The sequence below is a fragment of the Lemur catta genome, chromosome 18, assembly GCF_020740605.2.
Source record: "Lemur catta isolate mLemCat1 chromosome 18, mLemCat1.pri, whole genome shotgun sequence".
Classification (NCBI taxonomy): domain Eukaryota; kingdom Metazoa; phylum Chordata; class Mammalia; order Primates; family Lemuridae; genus Lemur; species Lemur catta.
In genome coordinates, this window is record NC_059145.1 from 47552559 (window position 1) to 47579394 (window position 26836).

General features: G+C 46.8%; 2 long non-coding RNA genes across 2 annotated transcripts; one reads left to right on the plus strand and one right to left on the minus strand.

Annotated features, from left to right (window-relative positions):
* The first annotated feature begins 13480 nt into the window (after window positions 1-13480).
* On the plus strand, window positions 13481-14390 carry LOC123623534. Its single transcript, XR_006729878.1, has 2 exons — window positions 13481-13802; window positions 13944-14390. It is a non-coding gene; the product is annotated as an uncharacterized LOC123623534 (long non-coding RNA).
* Window positions 14391-15024: 634 nt separating this feature from the next.
* LOC123623533 lies at window positions 15025-19714 on the minus strand. Its single transcript, XR_006729877.1, has 3 exons — window positions 19562-19714; window positions 18922-19106; window positions 15025-16852 (listed from the first exon to the last, which is right to left on the minus strand). It is a non-coding gene; the product is annotated as an uncharacterized LOC123623533 (long non-coding RNA).
* Between the last annotated feature and the right edge of the window lie 7122 nt (window positions 19715-26836).

Below are 26836 nucleotides of genomic sequence, written 5' to 3' on the forward strand. Positions count from 1 at the left end.
ATCCGCGCTTCGTGCAGACCGAGGATGTCGGTGCGTTTTCCTTCTGGGGGAATCAAACCGACACCCCACCTTTGCTTCTGAAGCCCGACCCGGTGTCGCGGAGCGGAGGTTGCGGGCTCGCAGGACCGCGGCTGTCTGCGCGGCAGCAGCAAGCGTTTCCCGGGCGGTCGTGGCGCCAGTGAGAGGTTATCGTTTCATTGTTGCGCTAGACGGAACGCGAGGTGGGGCCCGGGGTGCGTCCAGAACACGGTTAGAACAGTCGAGAAGGCGCAGCCAGGCACGGGCAGGTTTTAAGAGAGGTGACAGCACCTCGCGGGGAAAGGCTGAGAAAAGTTTAACCGCGGGAGTGTCGTGTCCCTCGCAGATGCCGGGGAAGGGCCTTTCCTGTCCCTTAAGGAGCTTCGGGAAGAAGGAAAACTCCAGTTCCGTTTATGGAGATTAACGAAGGGGCCGAACTCGGCGGAGAAAGCCGAGAGTCGGTTTCCGCAGGAGCCTCCGCTGGGCTGTCGGACACCGGTGAGGAACGCCAGCGAGGGACGCCAGCGAGGGACACCGGTGAGGGACATCGGCAAGGGACACTGGTGAGGCAATGGCCTTTGGGGAGAGTGGCGGGTTCCCACTGTGTGTGTGTGTGTGTGTGTGTGTGTGTGTGACTGGGAGACAGTGTTACAATCAGTGGTACCTGGAAGAGGGAGGGAATCGGTTCTCCTTTTTCATCTTATTTTTGAAAAAGAGAAATCAAACACTCAACAGAACCCGGAGCTGGCGTGCTGCGTATTCACAAGGCGGCTTCCCTGGACGCTTTGTGGGGCGTCTGTGCCACCTGTCGCGTGACACGTGTCTTCCCGTGAAGGTCTGAGGACAGAGAATCACGAGGTCCCCAGGGCTTGTGCCGACACCTGGGCGGGAGGACGACCTTGAGGCGCTCACGGTGCTGGCCGGTTTCCAGAGACGCCGGGAGAATTCCGGAGCAGATGCTTCCCGGATCCTCTTCTCGACGGGTCCCCCTGATGCGCTGCCCCCCGTTTGCGACTTTCCCGCCATTAAGCCGAAGCAGATGGCCCATCTACCTGCCACGCCTGCTGTGGGTGCCCCGCGCGCCCTTAGGGGCGTGATGGTCCTCCTCCTCTGAGCCCCACGTTGTTTAGAAAAAGCCACTGCTGCACTATTTTTGGCATTATTATTTTTGTTACTTGCCTTTTCCAATTTAATCCTGCAGGTTTACCCTGCACTTTCCCCAACAAGAATATAGTACATACATTCAGTCTTCTATCGATTCTGTCAAGCTTAAAAAAAAAAAAAAAAAAAGACAACCTCTTATTCTAAGAAGAATTTTGCATAAATAGACAAGGATTTCAGGGAAGTGCAGTTTTGGATCTGGTCCATGGTGTTTGTCCCCAAGTAGAAAATTAAGTGCATCGGTTTCTTCGTTAAGCACGTGAGGAAGTGACGCCAGAGCCATTTGTGCTGCTGCAGTTTCTTGCGGGGATTGGATGGTTTTCAGTCACTCGTGCTGGTCTGCCTGCTGCGTCCCCTGTTAATCACCTAGTTCTCCAAGTCCAGGCAGGCTCGGCCGTGGGCAGAGAGGTGTACAGGTGCCCAGGGCTGCTCCAGAATGACCTGGAAGTCACTTCCCTTCCTTCTCCATGTTGCATAAAATGCTGCTGCCCCTGGCTGCCTCCAACCTACTCAAAACCCCTTCCAATGTTTTTGTTGGTCAAAAATCACTTATTAATAGGAATTCCTTCTTGCTGGTAAAATTGAGCACTCGGCAGACCTGTTTTACAGAAGCATAAGGGGCAGCTAGGGCAGTTGTGTGCCCGACCGAGGTTGGAGCTTATGAGAACCCTGTTTCAACAACCTGCATGTGTTCCCTGTTGTTGACACAACAAAAACATAGTGCGTTATAACAACACGGATTTATCATCCTGCAGTTCTGAAAGTCGGAAGTATGAACCGGGTCTCATGCGGCCAGCACCCAGGTGTCAGCAGGTGCGTCCTGCCTGCAGGCCCTGGGGGAGTCTGTGCCTCACCTTCCCCGCCTTCCAGGGCTGCCTGGGCTCCTGGGCTCAGGACTCTGAAGGGGGGAAAACATGTAATTTATTTTCTGAGCCCTCATAATTTCTTAGCTGGGACGTCTTTGTGACAAGAGACATCTTGAGATGAGACCTCTCCGGGAGCAGCTCGCAGAAAGAGCAGAAAGAACAGATGTCAGCTTTTCAGGGCTGTTGTTGTGTTTCTCAGCCCCTCTGAACATCCGTATCAAACTGTGCCACAGAAGTGTGTTTTGGGGTGAAAATTCCAGGTTTCCTTCCACTCCCTGCTCCATCTTCAGAGCCAGCGGCAAGGCCAGGCCACGTCCCTCATGTGGGCATCTGTCGGGCTCTTCCTTCTGCACCTGCCTCTTCTGAGGAACAGGATTGTGGTGATTACTTGAGGCTCTCAGGGCAATCCAGGATAAGCTCCTCTTCTCGAAATCCTTATTAAATGCAGCTGCAAAGTCCCTTTTGCCACGCAAAGTGGCATATTCATAGGTTCCAGGGATCAGGACAAGGACATCTTTGCGAGGCTGATATTCAGCCAACCACGGTCAATTCTCTGCTGCCCAGAGATTCCCGTCTCCAGCAGGCAAAATACATTCGCTTCACTCTAGGGTGCCCCAAAGCCTGAATTCAACACAGTGTCAACTCAAGTCCAAAATCACATCTTTAAAGCACTCACACAGGAAAAGTGACAGCTGACCGCCCCTGTAAGAGGTTCCTGGGCACTCTTCAGTCCACTCGCACAAGCACCCTTAGTGAAATGCCTATTTCCCTCCACCCTCCACCCACTCTCCAGTAGGATGAACCAGCACATTCCGGCTCCGGAGTGGGCCGCTGCACAGATCTGCGGCACCAAGAATTACCATCTGGGCGGTTGTAATGTGGAACCCACAGGAACTTGTCGCTGCCTGGACTCACCGAGGCAGCGGGGCTGGAGAGAGAGCGAAGGAATCCTAAGTGCCCTTCAAAGCCAGGCAGGGGCAGAGCAAGCGCCGGTTTGTGTTGGTGGTAATGACATTTGAAAGTCTAAAAATTATAAGGCTGTTTACCGAGATGGACTTATTATAAAATGATTGCATCCCACTTCTCATAAACATAAAAGAAAGTCATTTTTGTAGTGGAGTGTTGAAAGAGAAGATTTCCTGAAAGAATGGAGAAAATAAGCCTAAAAACAACTTCAAAGACTATCAGCAAATTTGTGGAATTTTAAAGAGAGAATCTCGCTCAAAGAATTCTCTGAAACTACTAAACTTAAAAGCATTATTTTGCTTCAGGCATCTAATTTACATCGTGTACCAAACCCTGTAATAAACCTCCCGTAAAGAAATAATAGCAGACCGAAGGCATTATACATGTTCGGTGCTCACTCCACTTAAAGGGCAGGAGTGACCTTCCACCACCAGGTACGAAGCATGACGCCATGGCAACCACAGAAGAAAGGTCACGACAATATTTCCCAAGGCAATTTTTGGCCCTTGGGGGGGGATTCACTATTATACGTGAAGGCCATGTCACCAAAGAGACCACGAGTAACGATCAAGCTTCACCTTGAGCGTGTTTTTTGTTCTCTTTCTGGTCACAAATAGCTTGCCCCTCAGTGGTATCTGCCACTCCTGTAAGATGCCTCGATTCTCTTGTAATCAACTCTCCACGGCGCAGGTGGGCATGGGCTAGGACAGTCTCCAGACCTCTAATGTGTTCGACATTCGTTAATCCCAAAGGCGGTATTTGGGGGGATTTTTTAAAGCTTTATTTACATAACTGGCAAAGCCTGGGTTTGACACTGAGGTCAACCTGTTTCAGCCAGTGACTTAGCCTGTCTTTTTGCCCCAATAAATTAGGAATAACGGCACTTGATCTTAGAGTTGGTATGAAGGGAAAGAAAGCAATGACTCAAGAGCACCCAGTTCAATGCCAGGCATTGTGTAAACCCTCAATAAGCATAACGATTCCTACTATTGTTACACAGTTATCTTACGGCGAGAGTGTGGATATGTCGCATTATTCGTAAGAATGAACAGATGATGGAAAACATATTAAAATACAAAATATAAATGCATTATTTAAACAATTTCCCCTGGGCTCATAGAGCTTGAAACAGATATCATTTCATGGGTTCTGAAGTTGAATGAGATTTATTACTAAGTTTCTATGGATCATAGAAATAATAATGGAGAATTATTATATCATTGGTGCATGTATAGAGAATATATAAATGCATAAAGGTTTGTGTGTATATATGAAAATTTCATCATTTTAAAGATCTTGGGTGAATGGCATTTATAAGCAAAACACATTACAGTTTAATTTGTTGTGAATAATAAATATATTACCTAAACCAAATTGCAATATCAAAAGATAGTATTTTAGCAAGTGTGGAGTTTATAACAAACAAGTTTTTTGTAGGCTAAAGTCAGGGCACACATAGTAGTTTAACTGAAGCATCTGCAAAATTCAACAGTCACTTCAGTCTCTTCTAGATTAAGAATTCTGCTTCAATCAATATCTCATTTTCTCTCTAAAATCTATTGGAAAAAAAAAAACAGAACAGAGAATCGTCCCTCTGGTTAACAGTGTCACATGTAAAACCTTCAATCCAGGCATGACTTGGAAAGGGTCAAAGGGGAACTTCCAAATTTGGGCTCCTGGCACATTCCCAGGAAACTGAAGGGAAGAAGCTGAGCTCTATTGGACAGCTAGGTTGGAATTTTTATAAAACAGTTTCTCTTTTAAAAATCTATAATACATTTCCATAATGTCTTGTTGGTTTTGAATTCTCCAAGACATACAAAACTGTATGCCTATCACAAAAAACGTGTACCTTTATGCGATTTTGGTCTTTAGGAAACGGTCCTTCACCCTCTTCTCCCTGGGACATTATGAGCCCACTGAGGGCAAAAGTCCGGACATTTTGAGGGTTTGAGCAAATGAATTCTTTCACCTTCAATTTCAAAAAAAAAATAGGTATTAACGAAAGCAAAAGGAAATCTGATTTCTAAGTAATATGACTCATCAAGAGGAATACTGACTTCTAAAAAGTACACGCTTTTCGAAAACATGAATTACCATTCTCAAGCATAAAAAATAATACTCTGTGCGTACGCGTGCATCGCTTCTGTCTGTTTTTGGAGGCAGGGCACTACCTTTGCAGGATGCCAGCCTCGCTCGCCAGCCAGCGGGGCTTTGTTTCACCCTTCAAGGCCTAAGCCTGATTTCTGACATCACTCGGGTGTTGCTATGGGAACAGTGGCTTTGTGTGTCCCTGAGGGAACAAAGGGTGATTTCCATTTGAGGACTTCAGAGCAGGCCTGGTGCCCTGTTGGTGGAGGATTGTAGAACCGGCATGTTTCATGTTATCGGCAAAATTCCGTTCATATTTCTCGTGTCCTCTTTCCAGCAAACACTCCTTTCAGTACATGATGTTGCAACAACCTTGGGACAAAAGCCAGAACAAGAATGAGGCTCCCCAGGCTTGGGTCGGGGTCCCCAGTCAGAGCAAGGGGCAGGGTTTTGAATTGGGTCTTTTGTCTTCTGAATCCCAAGTTACAGCTGTTTCCAAGAGGCTTCGGTGTCTGCTGTCATTTTGTAAAAAAAAATCTTGGTCCTATGTAACTAATTTTAAAGCAGCTAAAGGATCAATCAGATAGTCCTCCAACGTTTCCAACTGCTGCCCAAAGCTTTTTAGCTAAATTCAGGTACCTGGCTAATGTGTACAGATAACTTCAGTGAAAAATCTATAAAAGCTTAAAATATCTATTTAAAAAAATTATACTGATTAAAGATATTACACCAAATAAGTTCTCTCCCATAAATATGTGCATGTTTACAGATAAAATATCCTTATTTAGGGCATTCCCTTTACTAGTTTGACCTTAAATGTTTTAACTTGCTTTCTTAAGCACAACATCATGCTGTAAAGTACACAAAGCCTATGTGTATAGTTCATTACATTTTTTAAAAAAAATGAGCACATGCGTATGACTGTCATCAGACCAAGCAGTAGCACATCACCAACACCCCAGAATCCTTCACCACACCCTTCAAATCGCAGTCCCGTGAAAAGTAACCACTATTCTGATGTCAGTCATCATAAATGTATCTCACTAGGTTTTTACTTTATGTAAGCAGAACCACACAGTATTAGCGTGTCTGGTGGCTGTGCATTGCTACTGTATACATTCCAGTGTGAACGTGAAACAATGTAGCACGACTCTGGTGAGGAACATTTGAGATGCTTCCAGCTTGGGGCTGTTATGAATGAAGCTACTGTAAACATTTTCATCAATATCTTTCCTCTTGGTACTTGGCGCTCATTCCTCATGGGTGTGTTCATAGGAGAGGAATGTTTGGTCATTGGCGTAAGCCTAAATTCTTTTTAGGAGACATATTCAAATAGTTTCACAAAGTACCTGTACCGGGCAGGTTAGGCTCCCACCAAGTGGGTGACAGACTATCACTGTCAACACTTGGAATTGTCGGAAGCTTCGTTTTGCTCCTTTCTGTTTGTTTGTTTGCAATTTTGGCAGGTGCACAGTGCTATCTATTATCATTTATCCCTTGTCATTTTAATGTGTGCACTCAGCTGATCCTGGATGCTGATCATACCGTGTGCTTATTTGGAGGGTGTGTGTCACATGTGTGTGTTTGTGAGTGACTTTCGAAGTTTTCTGCCTTTTTTTTTTTAAATTGGGTGTCTGTATTTTTCTTATTAATTTGTAGGAATTCTTTATGTATATCTTATGTATTAATCTTTGTTGAATATGGATAATGCAAGTGTTTTCTACTTTGTGGTCTGTCTTTTCATTCTCTTAACGGTATATTCTGAAAAACGGAGTTCTAATTTAAAGAAGTGCTAGTTATCAATCCTTTTATTTGTGGTGAGTGTTGTGCATGTGTGTTTATTGTTTTAGAAACCTGTGACTTCTCCAAGGTCATGATGGTGTTTTTTTAATGACAGCTTTGAGAAGATTTGTTTGTTGGTCTTTCTCAGGTAGATCTAAAATATACCTGGAATGACTTTTGTTTATTGTGTAAGGAGGGTATCAAAGTTTTTTTTTTTCCTGTATAGACATACAATTGATACAGTCCATATTTACAAGAAAGTTTTCTCTCAATGCATAGCAAAGACGTTTTTTCTCTTCATTTTTTCCCCCACAAATCATGTGAACATTTAAGTGTTTGCTTCTGGACTCTCTATGGTACGAGATTCATCTATTAACACTTGTTTATTCTTGCACCAACCAAGACCACGCTATTTTCATTGCTGCAGCTTTCTGATAAGGTTTGAGATCCAAGAGTGTAAGTCCTCCGACTTTGTTTTATTTTTATTTTCAAATTTATCTGCACTATTTTTGATCTTTTTAATTTCCATGCACATTTTAGAATCAGCTCTTCACTTTCTGAAATATAATGGCTGGGATTACGAAAGGAGTCACATTGAAGCTTTAAATCAGTTTGGGAGAAGTGACTTATTTACAATGTTGATTCTTACAATCCTTTACTAAGGTGTTCCCCTCTATTTTGTTAAGACTTCTTTAACTTTGCTCAGCCATGTTTGCAGTTTTCTGTGTAAAAGTCCTAGAGATTTGATTTCAAATGCTGTGGTAAATGTTGTCATTTTAAAGAGAATTTTCTAACAGTTCATCAAAGTTTATTGAAATGCACCTGTTTGTAATATTAGCATTTAATTGGTAACCTGGTTAAATTCACTTACTTATTCTAATAGATTATCTGTGTCATCTAATACATTTTCTGTGTACACGATGTCTATGCAAAATGACAGGTTTATTTTTTCTTTCCAATTCCCACAAATTTTCTTTTTCTTTTTTTGTCTTATTGTACTAAGTGGGACTATTAAATAGACATCATTGTGGTGGACGTGGTCGTCTTACTTCTGTTCCGCAGCAGAGAGCTTTCAGAGTTTTATTATCAAGTATGATATTTTTTTTTACTTTTTCTTTTTGAGATAATCTTTATCAGATAAAGGAAATTTCCCTCTGTTCATGGTTTGCTATAAGTTTTATCCTGAGTGGATGCGGAGAATATCAAGTACTTATTTTGCATCTGTTGAGATGCTTGTGGGATTTTTAATGTTCATATGATGTCACCATGTTTGAATTTAAATTTTAAATCGTAAATCAGACATACATTCATAGAATATCCAATTTTGTTGTGACATATGATGCTTTTGATATGCCACTGGTTTGGTTTGTAAATATTCTGTCTAGGATTTTTGTATCTATGCTCACGAGAACAATTTGCCTGCAATTTTCCTATTTTATAATGTCCCTGTAAAGTTTTGCTGTTGAAGTTACGGCCAGCCTCACATGGAGTCTTTTGCCATTTTCTGGCTGAGCTCCGGCAGGACCAGTGTCAGTTCTTCTGTAAGTGGTTTTAGTAATTTAATGCCGCCGTCCCGTGGGACTCGATTTTTCTTATTAGGAATGTTTTAAATTACAGATCCAATTCTATCCACAGAAATAGGATTAGAAAGATTTTCTACTTCTTCTTGGTTTAGTTCTGGAAAATTGTATTTTTCGAGGAATTTATTCATGCCATCTAAAATTTCCACTTTATTTGTGAAACACTGTGGCTGTGACTAAGTTAAGGAGATTATTGCCAATTATCTCGGGGGTCCCACGTGACCACCAGCCTCCTTACATGAGCACGGGGGCGGCAGGAGCCTCAGCTGCAGAGAAGAAGCGTGACATCGGCAGGGTTCAGAGGCGGGACTGCCAGACGGGGGACGCAACCTGGGGATCGCAGGTGGCCTCTCGGGCCAGAACAGGTGAGGAAAGAGGTCCCCCCGCGGACTCCGGAGGGAACACAGGCCGACACCTGCACGCCAGCCCCTTGATACCCGTCTCCGCTGTCTGGTCTCCTGGATAGTAAGTCAATAATTTTGTATTGTTTTAAGCCACTAAATTCATGGTGATTTGTTACATCAGCAGTAGGAAGGGGACACAGGCTGTCCTCACTTCCAGTGTCCGCAGGGTCTGCGGTGACGCCGCCCTCTGCATTCCGGGTGTCACGTGTCTGTGCTTACGCAGCGGCTTTAGTCTGGTTGTCTCCACTTCGCCTTCTTGGGAGATTCCTGGTGACAAGTGGCACCAGCTCTCCTGGTTTCCTTCTGCTTCCATGGTCCCCCTTCTCCGTCTCTTAGCTTCTTCTCAGTCCGACAGGGTTTCCGGAGGCTGGATCTGGGCCTCTCTGCTGCTGTCTCTGCGCTCGGTTCCCACGTGCCGGCACTGCCGTGGCTTGGGGCGTCACACGAACCATGGGACAGCTCACAGATACCTATGTCCAGTGCCCTGAACCCCAGCCAGACGTGTCGACATCACCGCACGCCCGCCGTGGAGGAGCCCAGGCTCAGCCCCACGGGTCACCCCCCCCCTGCCCTGTTTATCTCAGTCTGTTTGTCATCTGCCCCAGGAAGGCCCCCCGGGCCGTTCTCTCTGCAAACACCTCCCTCTTCTGTCCCCCACCCGGGCACCCAGCCTGTCCTCCTAACGCAACAGGTCCTCCTAGCGTCTATCCTGCCCTGAGCTCCGCACGCCCCGCCGGGCAGGAGCTCCAGGAAGGCAGGGACCACACCCTTCGTCGTCCCGGGCTGTGGCGTTGACTGAATGTGGGACCGAGGAGGGATGGTCAGACGCTCTTTAGCAAGGCGAGAGACAACGCTGAGAGTGGTTATTTCTGGGTTATGGGATGCAGAGTCATTTTTTCTTTGTTTGTTTTTCTTATTACACTTTATTGTATAAACCAACTCTGTGTTGATCGCATATCAACCAAACGTTGTTTTGTTTTGTTTTTGTTTGTTTGTTTCATTTATCCCACAAGATTTCAAATTAATGTAAGAGGCTCTGGTTTGGACATAGTCTCCTTTCTGCCCAGAGGGTATAAACTTTTCTTAGGCAAACTCGCTGCTGACTTCACAAAATAGTGGATAGCAAATGTGGCTCAACATGTCTTCAGTCCAAACTGATTTATTTATGGGGATTCACACGTGAGTCACATCCGCACTGTTGTCTTGCCCTACAGTGACTGGCAGCTGTACTAAACCCCACATCGAAAATTTCCCTGCACCCTAATAGCCCTAACAACAAAAGCCAACATTACTGGACAGCAGCTCGCTGCGGGGGACTGGGACACCTGTGCACACCTGTGCACACCTGTGCGTGTCGGCCTCACCGTCTCGCTGCTCAGGGGAGGCCATCGGCACCTGCAGGCACCTGGAACTCCGAATCTTTCTCCCGTCCCTGCCGGTCCCTTCCTGCATTTCCCACTGTCCCCACCTCCCCCCAACAGTCTCCCTCAAGCTTCTTCCCTAAAGTAGGAAAGAACTAAAAGCAAAGCCAAACCAGCGTGATGACTCACTGGTGAGCCCAGCACACTTTTGCTTTAATACCGCACAGCGTAGATGGCTCATTCGGGCACAGCCCACTGCTTTCCCCAGGGAACCGGCCATAAAGCCACTTTCTTGAGGAAATACAGCTGCTTTGAGGAAGAAATCACTTTCTCTGCTGGGGCTGCCGCTTTGCGACTTTCCGAGGCTCCGTTCAGAGCCACGGGACTACAATTCCCCGTCACCACTGCTGCCAGCTGGGCACCAACCCCGTGACTCAGCGTCCTGGGTGTGGTTTATCCACAGCCACCTTCCCACGGCTTGAAAACGTGCCTTTACTGGAAAGTGCTCTGACAAACCCCGAGCTGAACACTTAGAATGTATCAATACTTCACAAAGAGGATGTGGTGGTCACCCACGGGACACAGACTGAGACTGGGGACACTGGCCAGTCAGGTGGCATGAGGTCCATCGATGTTCATGCACCTCGGACAGGAACAGAGATAATCCGCACTCGACGCGGTGGCTTGAGCAGGTCCTGGCAGAGTAGCAGAGAGGAAAGCACGGGAGGACTCTGGAACACGCGGACCCGTGGGCAGCTGGCAGACGTCTCTGGTGGGGACAACATAGCAGATGACACACAGAGTCTGCTCTGGACTCCCTGAAGATAGCACAGGTCCCATCTCTCAGTGTCAGCAGTGTGGGGTCGACTGGAAACTCCCCTTCGCCCCGGAAGGTTGGCTGGAAGATCAACTCACAATAAGGCAGATTAATAAGAAAACGAGATTTATTTACCCTGAGCACAGGGAGAATCACCCAGTGATCACCCAATACCCCAGCGGGGTCTAAAAATTTATATTCCCTCATTTTAGAGGGGAGGGGGAGATGAGGAGTGTAGGTGATTCTGTTTAGGGGCAATAAATGGTTGCTGGGGACATGAATGGATGGAGGGAAAGAGATTGACTTGTAAATGATTCTCTTAGCAAAGTAAGTGAACCTGAGAGACAGGTATTGTATTTAAAAGGATTTGGGCCAGGCCTGGTTGTATTCTTGATTTTCCTTCCTGCAATCTATCGAGATAACAGGGAGGAGAAGGAGAGTCGATTGTTCTTTCTGGGGTCTGATTTTTTATAAAGAAAGAGGGAAAGCCCCTCCCAACACCTGTTGGTCTCTAAGGGCCTTTGATTCAAAATAGGCTTCGTACCAAGGAGTCCCATTGAGGGTGACACTTCCTGAGCTCCTTCAGCAGGAACAGAGGGGATAATGTCCCCTCATTATTTTCTCCTCCACGCTGTGGGATATGAGTTAAATTCTTAAAAATTCTGAGCTGTGGGGTGGATTGTTTCATGAGGCAGAGAACTCACAATAAAGCCTCGTGTAATCATTTCTTCCACGGTGGACGTGTTCTGAAAAGTAATCTATTCCTGGGCAGGAATATGGACATCCTAATTGACCAGAGAGATTATCCTCCTTCCTATACAAAAGCAAGCAGAGATCTGAACACTGAAATGACAGGTCTGGGAAGAGAAGGGTCAAAGCGCTGAGGCCCGGGGCTGGGAGGGAGAGACGACACCCTCAGGTGAGTCAGCTCCTCCAAGCTCTAATTTGCGCTGATGAAGACGAGGATAATACCCGTTCTGACGATGCCAGACAGGTATCCCTGTTATGAAGCCAAATGACATGCTTCACATGAAAGCACTTAACCAACCATAAGATACTATTTAATTCCACCGCAGAAACTTCTGTTCATGAACTTTGAAGCAGAAGATAATTAAAAAAAAAAATCAGTTAAGAAAAATCAGTCCTTGAAATTTATTTATACAGAGCTTGCTTGCAATATGTTCCTAGAAACAATGTTTGGTTTTCAAAATAGCATAGATGTGCACTCTGTTTGGCTGTAACGTGATAATTGTGTTTCCAAGAAAGCTTATACAGTTAAGCATTGTTTTATAAACTATTGTTTCAGTGGGAAAAGTTGGGGATATAGGTTAGATTATATCAGATTTTTTTTTTTTTTTGAGACAGAGTCTCACTCTGTCACCTGGGCTAGAGTGCCGTGGCATCAGCCTAGCTCACAGCAACCTCAAATTACTGGGCTCAATCGATCCTCCTGCCTCAGCCTCCCAAGCAGCTGGGACTACAGGCATGAGCCACCATGCCTGGCTAATTTTTTTTTCTATATTTAGTTGCCCAGCTAAATTTCTCTATTTGTAGTAGAGATGGGGTCTTGCTCTTGCTCAGGCTGGCCTCGAACTCCTGAGCTCAAGTGATCCTCCTGCCTCAGCCTCCCAGAGTGCTGGGGTTATAGGCGTGAGCCACCGGCGCCCGGCCTATATCAGATTTATAATTGCAAACTTATTTTGCAAGCAGACATTTTAGTAAAGAGGTGATTTAGTCATTGTAGATGTATAAATTTCAACCTAAACATCATCGAATGAGCAATTCCCACCTTTGACAACTTTGGTGCTTTCGTCACCCGGAGTCACCTTTCCCCTCCGCTTGACACCAGAGCCATTCATGGGCTTCTTACACGTTCTGGACAACTTTGTCACTCGCCGTTGTGACGTGTGATGCACAAAGCCACTCTGTTGCCTGGACAATACCTCCGGGTAACCACCGATTGTGGCTTTTAGAGCAAATTCTGTTTCCAAAATAATCTACCTCTTTATATCCATTTAAAATAACATAACCTCTTGCTGTGAAATTAGTGTCTGTACTGACACTTATTTCAATATTTTAAATAAAATTAAACTCCAGAAAACACATTTCCAGGTTAGGCTGAATAGTAATAGTGATGATAATAATATTAATAATAGTAATAAAAAGCTCCTTCTTGCTACGTACTTATTCTAGTGCTTCAATGTCATTTCAGTCTCACCTGAATATCCTACTGTTATGTGCAGTGCAGGATTCCTTCCTGCTCGAGGCCTGACTCAGTGTTTATCTGACGGAGCAGGAGAGTAACGTCCCACCCGCCTTCCCTGGCCGTGCTGCACTATTTCTTTACAAGTGAATCCCAGAAGCATTCAAGGACTTAGACTTAAAGGGTCATCTACAAAGGTTTCCTTCCGTCTCTGGACTGTGGCGCCTAACAAGTACCTCAAATGCGCACGGTAACATTTTTGTAAGATTCCTCTGACATCACCGTGTTTTACTGTAGGTGGTGACTCACGGCCGGCTTTTCAGGTTTCTTGGCGCAAGGGTCTAATTACCAACTTGATGCAAGAGCAGCAGCAGGTTACAACAGGCTGAGAAACTGCACAGGCGAAGCGCGAGCACCGTGTTCTGCCTGATGCTGACAGCGAGGCAGAAGCAGCTGGGCCCAGGTCCCGCCCACGTCTCGGGGCCACCGCAGCCGGGACGCGCCGTCACCATCCGCCTTTCTCTCCGCGGGGCCCCGTGAGCCCTGAGGGCAGGTGGGTGCCCCCGAGGGTCTCCCGTTCCGTCACCACTGTCCTCCTGCCCCCACACCGGGACAGGGAGGTCCCTTTTCTCCTTCTCCATCTGTGTGAGCTGAGAAAGGTCCCTTGACATTGTCCCCTGCCTGATTCCTCCAGGGACGGTCGGAAGAGGGGACCAAGAGTAAAGGCAGCTGGCCCCAGACCGCCACCAAACTGCCAGCATTTCTACCGCAAAACTACTCCTTTTGGAAGCCAACAACCATCCCAAGCAAATTTTCACATTTGTCTCCAATTCTGTTATTACAAACATTTTCGTTTATCATTCCATTTTTATATATCGAGCCAAAGAAAGTCGGTGTGGAGAAGTCCGGAAGCGACGGCTTGTGGGGCCTGACTGCCAAGGGGCACGGGGCACCTTCTGCGGTGACGGAAGTGTTTTCTGTGTGTTTGGAATGATGTCACACGGAGGGTGGTCACACGGATGCTGTTGCGTGAACAAGAATAAAGCCTTTGGGCACCCTGGTGGGTGACAGTTGGGCGTATATGACTGTTAGCATATTTTTCAAATTATTTAAAAATAACATTAAACTGCTTTTTAAATTATTTCACGAACTTTCGGTCCTGTTTTGCTGTTTGGGGTTTTTTGTTTGTTTTCTGTTTTCTATGGCGGAGAACTATTCTCCATTTACGTTTTGCTGTTGTAAAAAGAAGAGAAGATAGAAGCTTTAATTAAAAGAAATTCCCTTTTTTTCCTTGTAAAGCTTCTTTAACAAGGTTTTTGATGGTAACTCTGCGTTTTCGAGATGTACTACTAAAATTTTCGCTTTCCTATTGCTGTCTCAATTCTACCCTCTGACATAACGTTAAAGATCCATCAAGGTCTTCCCTGTCATTTGTAATCTTGCCTCGGCGCCTTCGGCTGAGACTCCACGCTGACCTCCTCCCGCAAGCATGAGCCTTGTGCAGAAGCAGCTAATAACCAGAGAATTGTCAGGTAAGTTATCCGTGAAGACATCAAGATGTGTTTGTATCCAAACTTGAGCTTCGTAACTTTGAGTCACTGAGAAATTCGGGGCTCTAATGAGAAACAAGCGAGTCGGGAGAGCGAGCTGTCGAAGAGCGTTGAGCAAACATATCAAGCAACGTGGCAGAGAAATAGAACATGGAGATTCCTAAGCCCTAAGACTGAATTTGAATTTTACGTGGGAAGGACTTTGCCAGAGAGAGATGTTTTAAATTCAGCATGTCGTTTTAATTAAATTACAACTCTGAATTAGACATAAATCAACCAGACCGGTTTGGGTTTCGTTTTTAGCACAAAGAGTCTATCATCTTTTGCATTTCATACAAAGCTAATTAAGTATGGATTTATGGCTCCTGGCACCTTGAATTAGGGGAGGCCTTCCAGAACTTGCTGACCCATGGGGAAGGGAACTATTTGGTGTGTCATAACTGAATGTCAGACATTTGCCACCAGCACTCTGCTTCTAGAAGCTAAATGTGTTTTCTGGTTGTGTAAACAAGTCTCATAAGACTCTCATTGTTTCCCATCCCTAGTAACAGTGTAAATGCGCCACTCACTGAAACTCTCTGTTTGCCGCCAACAAGATTCCGACACAAGGGCTCCTGTTCCCACGTCCAACCCGTCCCCATCCCGTCCCAGTGAGAGCGCCACGCCATGCCCTCACTCACAGCCTCCTGTCCCCCCGCCGGCCCCAGCACAAGTTCATTGTCAAGGATTTGCAGTCCTGGTTGTGGTGCGTGAATATGGCTGAGCTGAGTTTATCGGATGCCTTGCAAACCCCATGGCAGCTTGGTCTCCTAATCGCTGTGACATGTCCTCTAGAGGGACCTGCCGCCCTCAGCTGGGGGTTCACACGCTCAGGTTGGAGAAAGGAAATATACCAGATAAAGATGTCTGTCCCATGCCTTCTTCCCACATCCAAGACAAGCTGTGTCCTTGTGCAGAGCAGCGGGCCCAGGGATGCAAGAAGCAAAGTCCTGATTTTCCATAACTGATGGAAATTAAATGCAGCAAACCTGGTAAATTGTCACAAGCCAGGCTGGAGCGCATCTCGCGAAGGAGCGGCAGGTCTGGTGCACAGAGGACGGTCGAGCAGGCTTCCTGCCTCCCCAGCCCCACTGTGGCTTTTGAGAGGCTGCAGGGGGCCGTACACCAGGAAGTATCCGGATTCTTTTAAAAATAAGAAAGTAATCATGACAGTTTTGACCAGAAAAGAGAATCTTTGTTGAGAATCCATCTGAAGGGAGGAAGCTGCAGCGTGGAACCTCTGAGGCCGTGTGAGCAACAGCAAGAACAGACGGCGAAGCCCCCGGAAGAAACCTGGACCGTCCCCAGGGCCAGGCCTCCTGCAGAAGGGACCCCGTTTCTGTCCGTCAGAGGCAGCCTGGGGCCAGCGGCAGGCGGTTCTAAACTCAGTTCTAAGAGACAAGATTGTCAAAATGCCTGTGTCTGTTATTCCATGGTTTTGACTCCATGCTCACACACACTCCAGAAATATGGGTTTTGCTTCTTAGCAAACAATAAATGAATAAATAAAAATTTTCTTCTGAGAATAGCTTGTACCAGGAAAGAGAAAATCTAATAATAAGTCCCACGGCCTGTTGCCATTTTGACGCTGAAGTCCGGTTCTGGAGCCGGGGGCAGGAACCCCCTCAGCCTTCACCCCCGGGGGGGTACACGCAGGACCAGAGCAGCCCCTCGCAGTCCGGGTGGCGGGACGTCGGGCAAAGCTCAGCAGCGCTGCCCGCGACCGTGCCCGGTTCTCTCTCGTCAGGACAAAGCACAGCGCTGGTCTTCGCCGGCTGCGCCCCACAACCGCGACGTGGTTACTCACCTGCCACGTTTCACAGGGACACCGCAGTTGCCCTGTTCTTGATTTTAAGTAAAAGTATTCCCCCCGAGGAAGATCACGCTCGTGTCTTTATTGATGCGACAGCAAATACGGAAACACAGGTGCCCGCGAGGACCAGACACACACGGTGGGCTCCGCGTCCGCGGGCTCTGCTTCCCTGCGCTCAACCAACCGCAGATGGAAGGTGTTCTGGGGAGAAAGAACAATGAACTACGGCAGTGCAACAATAAAAGATGATACCAATAAAAAACGATACGGTATAACAACTATTTACATCGCACTCTATCGCTCCACTGTGTTAGATATTCTGAGTCGTCGAGAGATGGGTCAAACTGCAGGGCAGGCTGGTGTAGGTTGGGTGACATGCAAATCCTACATCATGTTGTGGATTCTCATGTCTGTGGGTGGGGAAAGTACCAGAACCAATCCCCTGGGATACGGAGGGACGACTGCATTCAGGTTGAAACTTGAGCCCTGTGTGGGACAACACCCATTTCCCGAGGTGGCCCCTTCAGTCCTGTTAAAGAAAGATCAGCTTGGCATGCTTCCTCCCGGGAGCTAGACACCGAGCTCGCCGCTGCAGTGAACCCGCGAGTCCCCCCCTCGGTGACTGAGGTGTTGGTGTTCCTCCACCTCCCCCGCCCACACCACGCTCGGGGCCGAACCCCTCAAATAAGAGATGTCACAGACTCTGGAAAACCAGCCCCTCCTGGCGCTCGAGTGGGTGGGGTCGAAGGGCAGGGGCTGGAGCTGCTCCTGCTCAGGGCCGGAGCGACAGGATGCTTTGGGGGCCACAGAGGGGACCCCCCTGCACCCACCCACTCTCGGGCCGAATGGGAAGCGCTGGCTCAGCTGAAGGCTGAAATAGCAGCCTCACTGCGGTCTGTCCAGGCCTGGGCTCAGCAAGACTTTCTTGGCCGTGTGCAAGGGTGTAATGAGTCACGCCTGTCACAAGCATTTTTAAAGGGGAACCGCCTCCCTGGTTGACATGAGGTTCTCCTGTGAAAAGAGACTGTGTGGAAACAACAAACGGCCCATCCCCTCTGTGTGTCTTTCACTCGTCCTGCCGGAGTCTGGGCTGAGACTGGTTTTAACTGTTGGAAGCCTGGAATCCAGTCCTGTTATACGTGGACAAGCCGAATTCTCTCTGGACGGACCTGCGGGCAAACAGACTAGCACCTCCCCTAACCCTAGGGATGAGGTCATCGGCCAAAGGAGACCTAACCTGCTCTGTGGGTTCGGAGCAAGAAGTGCTGTACCTGAGCTAAAAAAATTTTTTTTTAAATGAAAGAAAGAGAGAGAAAAGAACAAACCCAGCTTGGCCTGACCCTCGACCGAACGTGATACCCATGTCCCGGGTGGACGGAGTGCCACTCTGCTCCCCACGATCATTTTTAGCATAAATTGAAACAGTCACTGTTGCATAAGAGCATCTCCAGGCCAGTGTGACGCGCCGTGACCACCCAGCGCTCCGAAAGCGACTGCCCAGCCGTGTCCCACACGCTCTGCCTCAAATGAAAAGTTCTGGCGTCCCAGCGCTCGGGATCCTGCTGCGTCCCTGCCAGCCCCAAACCCACCCGCGCCCCTGTGCTGGCGTCCGGCTGGGGCCGAGAACTTTCTCCCAAAGGAAGGAAGAGCGAGACACCGAGGGTCAGATGTGGTGTGGGCTGTTTCTGGTTAGATGATTCAGCCCATTTTTGTGGATTTCCCAAGATGCTTTCTGAAACTCTGCTGAAAAATGTCTTGTGTTCTTGGAGCCAATTAAACAAAAGGCAAACCGCCGAGTGCTTGCCTGTTGGAATAGGTCGACCGCAAACCTCTGATTCACGGCGACCTGTCCTGGGAGCAGACAGGCACTGGGTCGGCCGTGGAATTCTAACCCCGCGCTCTCCGCCTTCCTTCGGGGGCTTAAGGAAAGACTGGGGGCGGCTTGGCCTCATGTTTAGTAGCCCGAAGGCTCATTCGCTGAGGTATTTTACAGGGTTTCAGGAAACCTCCCCTCCACCAACTGTGCCAGGCTGCAGCAGTTGCATTGGTCGGCATTGATTTGCTATTGTCACTTCTAAAAGAATTGGGAGTTGGAGAACGCTTGTTTGTTTTTATTTTGTCTTAATTTTAGGAGCTCAGTAATCACTTCATAGATATTTTCTTTAACCATTAGCAAGAGTGATTCACACACCGTGCTGCGGTCTGTTTTCCTTCCCAGCGCACGCCCACGGTCCCCTGGCCCCTCACTCACAGGGCAGAACAATACGCACCAAAGCTGTTTTTCACCAGCCGCCGTCCCATGCCAGGCCTTTCCCGGCACACTCACGCCGGTGGAATTCCCAGCACACCCACTCTTTGTCCTTGTTGTTATTGTTGTTGTCCATGTTGTTGTTGGGTGTTTTCCTCCGAACTGGAAGAGAGGGCGGGGTCTGGGCTTTCACAGGTCTCGGGGCAGCTGGAAAACAAAGAGACGGGTGTTTCTAGCACACACGCCCCACCCAGCCCTGCCTCCACGCTCAGCCGCAGGGCCGCTCACACACACACACACACACACACACACACGCACACGCACACGCACACGCAGCCTCCTCTCCTCCCTCTGCTACGTGGAAGGTTGCTCCCCAGCTCTCTGGGAGTTGTCTTTCCGGTGACATGGGTTTTGAAATTGGCAGTTTTGCAGAGAAGCCACCAGGTCAGTGGCATTTGCTGGCTCTTGGCGAGGTGGTGGCTGGTCCTGCGGCTACTGCTCCTCCTTCTGGAACTGAAATTCTGGCCTGTGCTGAACTCCCGAGTTAGAAGGAATGCAAAGACTTGGGAAAACTTAGCTCACCAAAAGGAGGAGTGGCACTGTGTGTTTTGCCAAAAACCATCTGAAACTTCCTGTTTTCCAAGTCTGGGCTGGAACTTTACCTTTCAGGGTCAAATTTTCTCTGTGCCTGGGAATCTGCAGCTGTCTATTCCTGATTTCTTTAAGGATTCACGAACAGTATCCAACGGGCTTATTAAAAACACCCGAATGCCTTTCCAGAAAAGCTCTCTGTGAGCCGGACTCACTGGACTCAAAACCACGTCCACGTAGTTTCCCGCTGTGCATCCCCAGCTCGTAGCAAAGGCGGAAAACGCAAACAGGCGTGTAAGGACATCACTTTGCTCTTACCCATGGTGAAATAAATCGACATGTAATATAATCTGTAACAATTAAAAAGGTACATTGAATACTTTATATTTAAAATAACTTTGGTCAGTAAGAATCTAAATATCATAATTTTTACTTTATATGATCTTCAGCCATATATGAAGGTTACAATATATAATGTCTATATACATAAAATAAGATATAATGACACTTTTATAGCCATAAAGGGAAAAACTGCGAAACATGGCTATTTTTATATTTTCAAGAACAGAGTCTAATGGTCCCTCAAAGATTAAAAAATACATATTGTCAGTTGTTTCTGAATAGAGAAACAAATGCAAAGACAAACCCTCGATGACACAAAATTGGATCCATAGAGACTTCCTAATAAGACAGCTTCAAATCTACCATCCCCTTACACCTTTCTTCAAACCTTCAACCAACTGAATACTAATTTTAGCTGGCATACAGCCTCACGAGCAAGATCATTTACTCTACAGATTTCCTCCATCAAACTTGAAGTTTAAAATAGAAACACTGCACACGCTTCCTGAAAAATCACCCTGTAATTATTCTGGAAAATGCCCCGACGCGTCACATATTGCTAAGGCAGGGTAGGTGCCACGAGCACTCACGGCCACCCGCTGCCGCCTGCACATGCTTCAGAGCAGACGAGAGGCTCATGCTCCGCGGCAGCTCTGCTCCCCGGGGTGTCTGTCCTGTCATTCTCGTCTCCCGTCCGGGCGTCCAGGTCGAGGTTGCAGTCAGTTTTTACAGTCAGCCTCACGCTCCTCCGGCTGAGTTTTTATTCCCGAAGTCTCTGTAATGCTGAAGTTACATTTTTACAAGCAACGTTGAAACACGCTTTCTGTCTTCAGTTTCAGGAAGACCGAGAGCTGTTTTCAGCTGGACACGCGGGGCCACGGGTCCCACCGGACCCCTGTCTGCACCGTAGCCTGTAAATGTCACATCGTTTTGTGTCTGTGTCACCGGGGGAACGTTTGTCATGAGGAGATTACTTAAAAAAATGCTTATCCAGTTGATAGTTATAAGACTATAATATTAGTAACCTCACCTTACTGATGATAGAGGCTTAGAATTTGGGAAGAAAGTCTTTGCTGACTTTGCAACGTGATGTAAACAGACCAACCCACATAAAACTCCAGAGGTCGCCCGTTACCTGCTCTTCGAGCCACTTAGGGAAGGCCGGTGCTGTTGAGCTAATCCCACGGCGGGCTGGGAGAAGGCAGGAGAACACTCATCGGCCAGGCTGACATGCGGACAGACGGGAAAATGAGTGCAGGAGAGAAACGGCGATATTTGGGCAACTGTAATTGCTGTGGGTAACAAATTATCTTTTACCTCTGACCCAGGAGTCCTCTGCCAGCAACCGAGAAACTGCGTCGGGCTAACACGTTAGCTTGTAAGTAGGGTAAAAAGTCTCAGATACTCACAGCTCTTGACAAGAAGAAATCATCGTAGAAATAGAGAAAAGTGACAGGGAAGGGAGGTATTTTTTTTTTTTATCAATACCTAGAACCAGATTTTCCATGCACCAGTTTGTAGAATAAATACACCAATGAATGCTTTATCTGAACATGTAAAAGCCTAGATCCATAAAAGCAGAGAAACCAAAGACACTGCAAAAGTTTCTTGTTACGTATTTTTGTTACACAGGCAGCTGTTTGCAGATGGGTACTCATTTGAACTAATGCTATTGTTTTCATCTCGTATCCCTATTTTACTTGTATTAACATGTATATCAGCTACACATATTGTTCCAGATGACTCTTTAGAAGTTAATGAAACTGTCCTGACTGTCCTATGATGCATCTTAAGAATGGACACACTTAAAAATATCTAAAAATACAGGGGACTCCCTCACTCCAGAAAGAAACAAAGAACAGACTAACATGTATAGTCACACAGCACGAGTGCTCAGCCTTATCTGAGGTGTGGGAGCAAGATTTTAAATGAGGTTCTCAATCCTAATTGTATCAGATGTTGGTGAGATTACCTCCCAACAGGAATCTTGCTATACATATTAGATGTGGAAATATAACCTTTGAGATAAAAAAAAAAATCAAAAAGCTAATATCACCAGGCTGGGTGCAACAAATATTAATATGATCTCAGCAAGGTGACTTCGTGGAAACTCACGGGCTTCTCCTGATGGAACGAGTTGGTTAGAGTCATAAAGGAAAATAACGGTTTCTGCACGTCTGGGGGATTCAGCCAGTTAGTTAAGGGGAGTCCCTGCTGGGCTCCCGTGCCTGAGAATCTGCTTGATACGGTAAGGACAAGAAAGGTCATTTTTCCGTAAGCAGTTTCATTGTTTTGACTTTAACCTGAGGCCAAGTATCCTTCCTCAATAAAAGTGAAGAGGTTTAATCAAGCAGGGCACTTTTCAAAGTCAGAACCATAATATCATGCCAGAATATTAAAATCACATTCAACTTGTGCCTCTTGGTGTATTTGATGATAACATGGCTCCCTTCAGCTCACGTAATCACCAGATAAAACAGCTGTGAGCTGATTATTAGTGAAGAAAGCAGAGCCAGGACCTGAGTATTTGTAAATCTGAAGCTCTTACCTGCGTATAACCAATAGCCTTACCTGACCAGCAGTAACTAACAGACCAGCAGACCACCAGGGCCGGCCTTCAGGTCAGCTGAAGGGACAACCGTCAAAGAACTGCAGAAGGAATGTTTTTTAATGGAGAAGGAAGTTGGATTACATTAAAATTTCTGTTCATTTCCCATATTTTGATGCACGTGCCTTATAAAATACTGTATTCTATGGTAATAGACATTGCTGTGCACCTTCTCCCTGGGAGGCATTGCCCCTGGTCCACACTCCCCTGCACAAAACCCTTGAGACCATCTGTATTTTAGTAGTCAGTCTTTTTTTTTTATTTTTTAAAAAATAAAATGGTTTATTCACCATATTTTGCATAACACCCCCAGCAGGGGCTGGAGCATCATCTGTTTTCAAAATACATTAATATTTCTGCACTTAACTCTATATGTGGTCAGAATAGACAATTGAAATGATTATTGAAAATATTATGTAAATTCTTGGCAGTTTTTGCTGCCAATTAAGTTTTGGTGTACCTTTTTTGATTTCAGAATTTGCAGATGAGAAACCCCTATCTTAGATTTTAGAATAAGACATTATGTGAGTTTAACTCTGGCCCCACCAGTTAAAAAAAATGTGTCCTTGGGCAAACTTTGCAACCAATTTCCCCACTCGGAAGCGGGTGATGAAGACGCACCTCTCTTTAGGACATTGTGGTGGGAGGTGGAGGAGGATGACAGACACGATCCGCGTGATAGCAAATTCTCAAACCTACTACTAGAACTAGAAAGTGTCACGTTTTCACCGAGGTCAGAAGGAAACACTGTTTACCAGAGGATGCCTGTGCTCCTTCTAGAGTAAAATCTCTTTGAAGTAGCATTTTTATGTTTTCTTGTGTTGGCACCCAGCACTGTATACTCTAATTTTCCTAAATTAGATTGAATTGCAGTGAAGAAAGAGAAATCCAGGGGAGAGATGAAACGACTGTCGAGTCACTCAGGAGGCTTCCGTGAAAGAAAGTTCTGGAATCCACACATGTGACGTGCCCAGAGCGGGACAGAACCAGGCTTCCGGCTGCAGAGGGTCCCGGTCGGCTGCAGAGACAATGACCTTCAGGCCCCTTCGCTTCCTGTGTTCTTAAAAATGCACAGTTGTGCTCTTTGGAGCGACAGATGGCAAATTAAGAATAATAATAATGACAGTAACAAAATAATGACCATAACAAAAATAACACAACCAAGCACCTACCTTGTAAGACCGAGGTGCCCAATGACCAGTACGAATATCTGTCTCCTGTCCTGTGTGTTTAATGTGGGTGATTCTCTTTGCACCAGCTTTGAGAATATCCTGTTATACTTGTTTGTCAATTCTTTTCAGAAACAGGATGTTTTTATTGTCCTGTAACTGCTGCCCTGGAAGGAAAGCACTGATTCGAAATGGGCTGGGAACCCCTGCTGGAAGGAGAGAGCAGTTCCTACAACAAAACCTCTCCTCCAGGAGAAAGACACTGGGCTTTGGAAGCAAATTTGAGAGATGAGGGGTATGGGAGCTCTCCGTCTTGGCTATATTAAGTGTTCAGCAATGCAGAACAGACCCCAAATGCTATTGCAAGCAAAATCCTATCTTAATCTGCCCTCCCGCCTCTTGGAATGTTAGATTCAACTGCCATTTGGAAAGTTCCATCTCTCTGATCTCCCCTCGAAGTGGGCTTAGTTTTGAAGTAGAAGCTGCTTACTTTGGGATTTGCCGTCTTCCAGTGTAATTTTTAAGTCAAGTATGCTAAGCATCCCGGCTGATAAGGGAAGGGCAGTGTTTCGTTCCCTTGGGATTCTGTATTTACACGAGGGCCTGGGAGGCGGGGGAGAGTGACGTGGAATGCGTGTGTTTATGGGACTCTTGTGTTAAATTTTAGGTAAGTCCTTTCTCCCCCAGTCCTAGAGAATGGAAACTTCACGTGACTTTGAGCCCACAGCTCTCCTCGGCGGTACACCCCAAAGATGCGTCGATCCAGATGGTAGAGTTGGAGTCACAGAATGCTCAGCCCCTTACGGGTCCCACCACCTTTCTTGCCCGAAATTGCCAATTATGCAGTCCCAGACACAAACCTACGAGTAAACACTTTCCATCAAATGCACTCTATTAGCCTCCTTCATTAAAGTCAATTTTTTTTTCAATTTTAATAATGCCATTAAGAACAGCGATCGGTTATGCCGAGGCTATTTGCAATGTTTGCGGGATGTTCAAAGCCTCGTCTGATGGTGCATTAGCAGTTCCCCAGCTGGGTTCCTGTTGACAGCCACCAATTAACGGAACACCTCACGTAACTGCAGATCGCCCTTCCCTGTGGCGTGTTTGGGAATGGCTGTTACGAAAAACGCCATGAGCGCGAGTTTAAAATCAGCATGTTGCATTTTACGGATGAGGAGAATCTTGGGTTTGACCAGCTTCGTTGTTTATTTATTGTTAGAATAAAAACAGTCTCGTCTATTTTGGTGACTGAAAAGGAATGACCACTTTTGCTTGCTCCGGTAAAAGGGGCGGTGAGAAAGTCTGAGGTTAAAGCTCACCCGCTGTCCCTGATTGTGAATCATTGCTCTTACCCCAGAGACTAAGTGGCCACTTCCTGTCTATAAAAGCCCTGGAGGCCTCGAGCTTGCTTGATGAGGGTGACAAGATCCAGAGGAAGCCGGGCTCTCAGAGAGGAGCAAGCAGTCACTCTGCAGGTCTGTCAGTACAGAGCAAGACTTGGGGGCCACATCGCGCCCCAGGTCTGGGTGGGAGGCAGAGCCGCCTGGCAGGCTGGCAGCTCCCCCAGCTGCTGAGAAGGCGTCGCTGGACCCGGCTGGGGTCTCCCACGGGAACCGCTGTGCCGACACCCTGGCACCGCATCAGCAAACCTGTGGCAGGTTTCTGGTGCTAAACCCCCAAAGGATCACAGACTCCTGTCGTCTGTGTCTCTTTTCTCCCCAACTCAGATCAGTCACTGCAAGTCAGCGAGCCATGATAGCCTCCTCCGAAGTCATTGTATTATGTTCTATTTCAGCATATTTTAAAAGGAAATGTTTTAATCGTCATCGTTGGGAGAATGCTGGGCTGGGACTGGTAACACCTGTGTTTGAGTCAAGCTCCACCTTCTGACCTTCGCAAGCCTCACCCTTCTGAGCTGTAGAATGGAAACAATATCTTCCTGGTCAGCCTTGCGGGATAGTTGTGAAGAGCAAATGCAGAAATGTACGCATGAGTGCTTTGAAAAGTGAGCCATCAATAGACGTTCAGTATTGTTTATGTTCTGTCTTCTAACTCTTCCTCTCAGAAGTCTCAAATTTGCATTACGCCAACCTACGTTTTTTTTCTCATAAAGAGGTATGTCTGCCTTCCAATGCTTCGCAGAAACTGTAGAAGCTAAAATGGGAACAGGTACGTGTGGGGTGAAGACAAGAAGCTAGGCCCCCCAACGTCCCCAGGGAACATCACTGATCAGTCACTTCCCTCCTGGGCTACTCTTTTGCCACCCAGGGTCTGAGGCCTGATTGTCAGAAGGGATATTTTTCAAGAGCAGACTCACATGGACCAAACTCACAGGGGTTGAGGTAGAAATTTGTATTACTGACATAAATGGTATCTGTGGGGCCAGACACCGGGTCCTGCTATCCTACAGCAGGGGGATAGGCTCAGCTGGGGGGTATCCTGAGGCCAGGACCACGAGGGAGACATGTTTCCCACCAAAGCCACGCCTCTCCCCTAGTGGCGGTGGCCAGCTTCCCCCGTGACTGTCCCGTCCTGGGAGATTGCTAAGGTGGACCCACAGCCCTTCCTGGGAGCTGGTATGACCATTCTCAGGCCACACTTATGGTCACAGAAATGTGTGGGTGTGGAAGTCAGGCTTTGGTGGTGCTTAGAGATGTTATCACTAGCACATTCATTTCACAGATGAGGAAACCGAGGCATAGAGCAGATGATTAACCATCCGGGGTCCACACAGCAAGCCAGTGGCACAGCTGGACTCTGAATCCAGGAGGTCTAACTCCAGAACCCATGTTCTTTCTCCCAAGATCACACTGTCCCTCAAACAAACGCATCATAATCGGAAGATGCAAATCAGCAAAGTGCCAAGTGAGAACACCACAAATCACAGGCACTCGGAGAAAACCGTTGTTAACATTTAGGACTGTATCATTCCCTGCTTACTTCCCCTCGGAGGGGGCTGCGCACACAACATGCTCACAACAGGGTTCCAAGCTCTTGGCTCCTGACCATAGATTTCACCATACACAGTTTTGCAATGTACTTTCGTAGTAACCCAATGATATTATGGATATCTTTTATTGGATATATTTTTGCAAAATCATGTTAGATGAATGCAGTGCTTTTGATTATAGGATGCTGTGGTTTTAAAATATTTCCTCAGATTGTTTGGCGTATCTCCCTTTTAAGACGATCCAAATTCTCCTCCTTCCCTTGGTTGTGGGCTG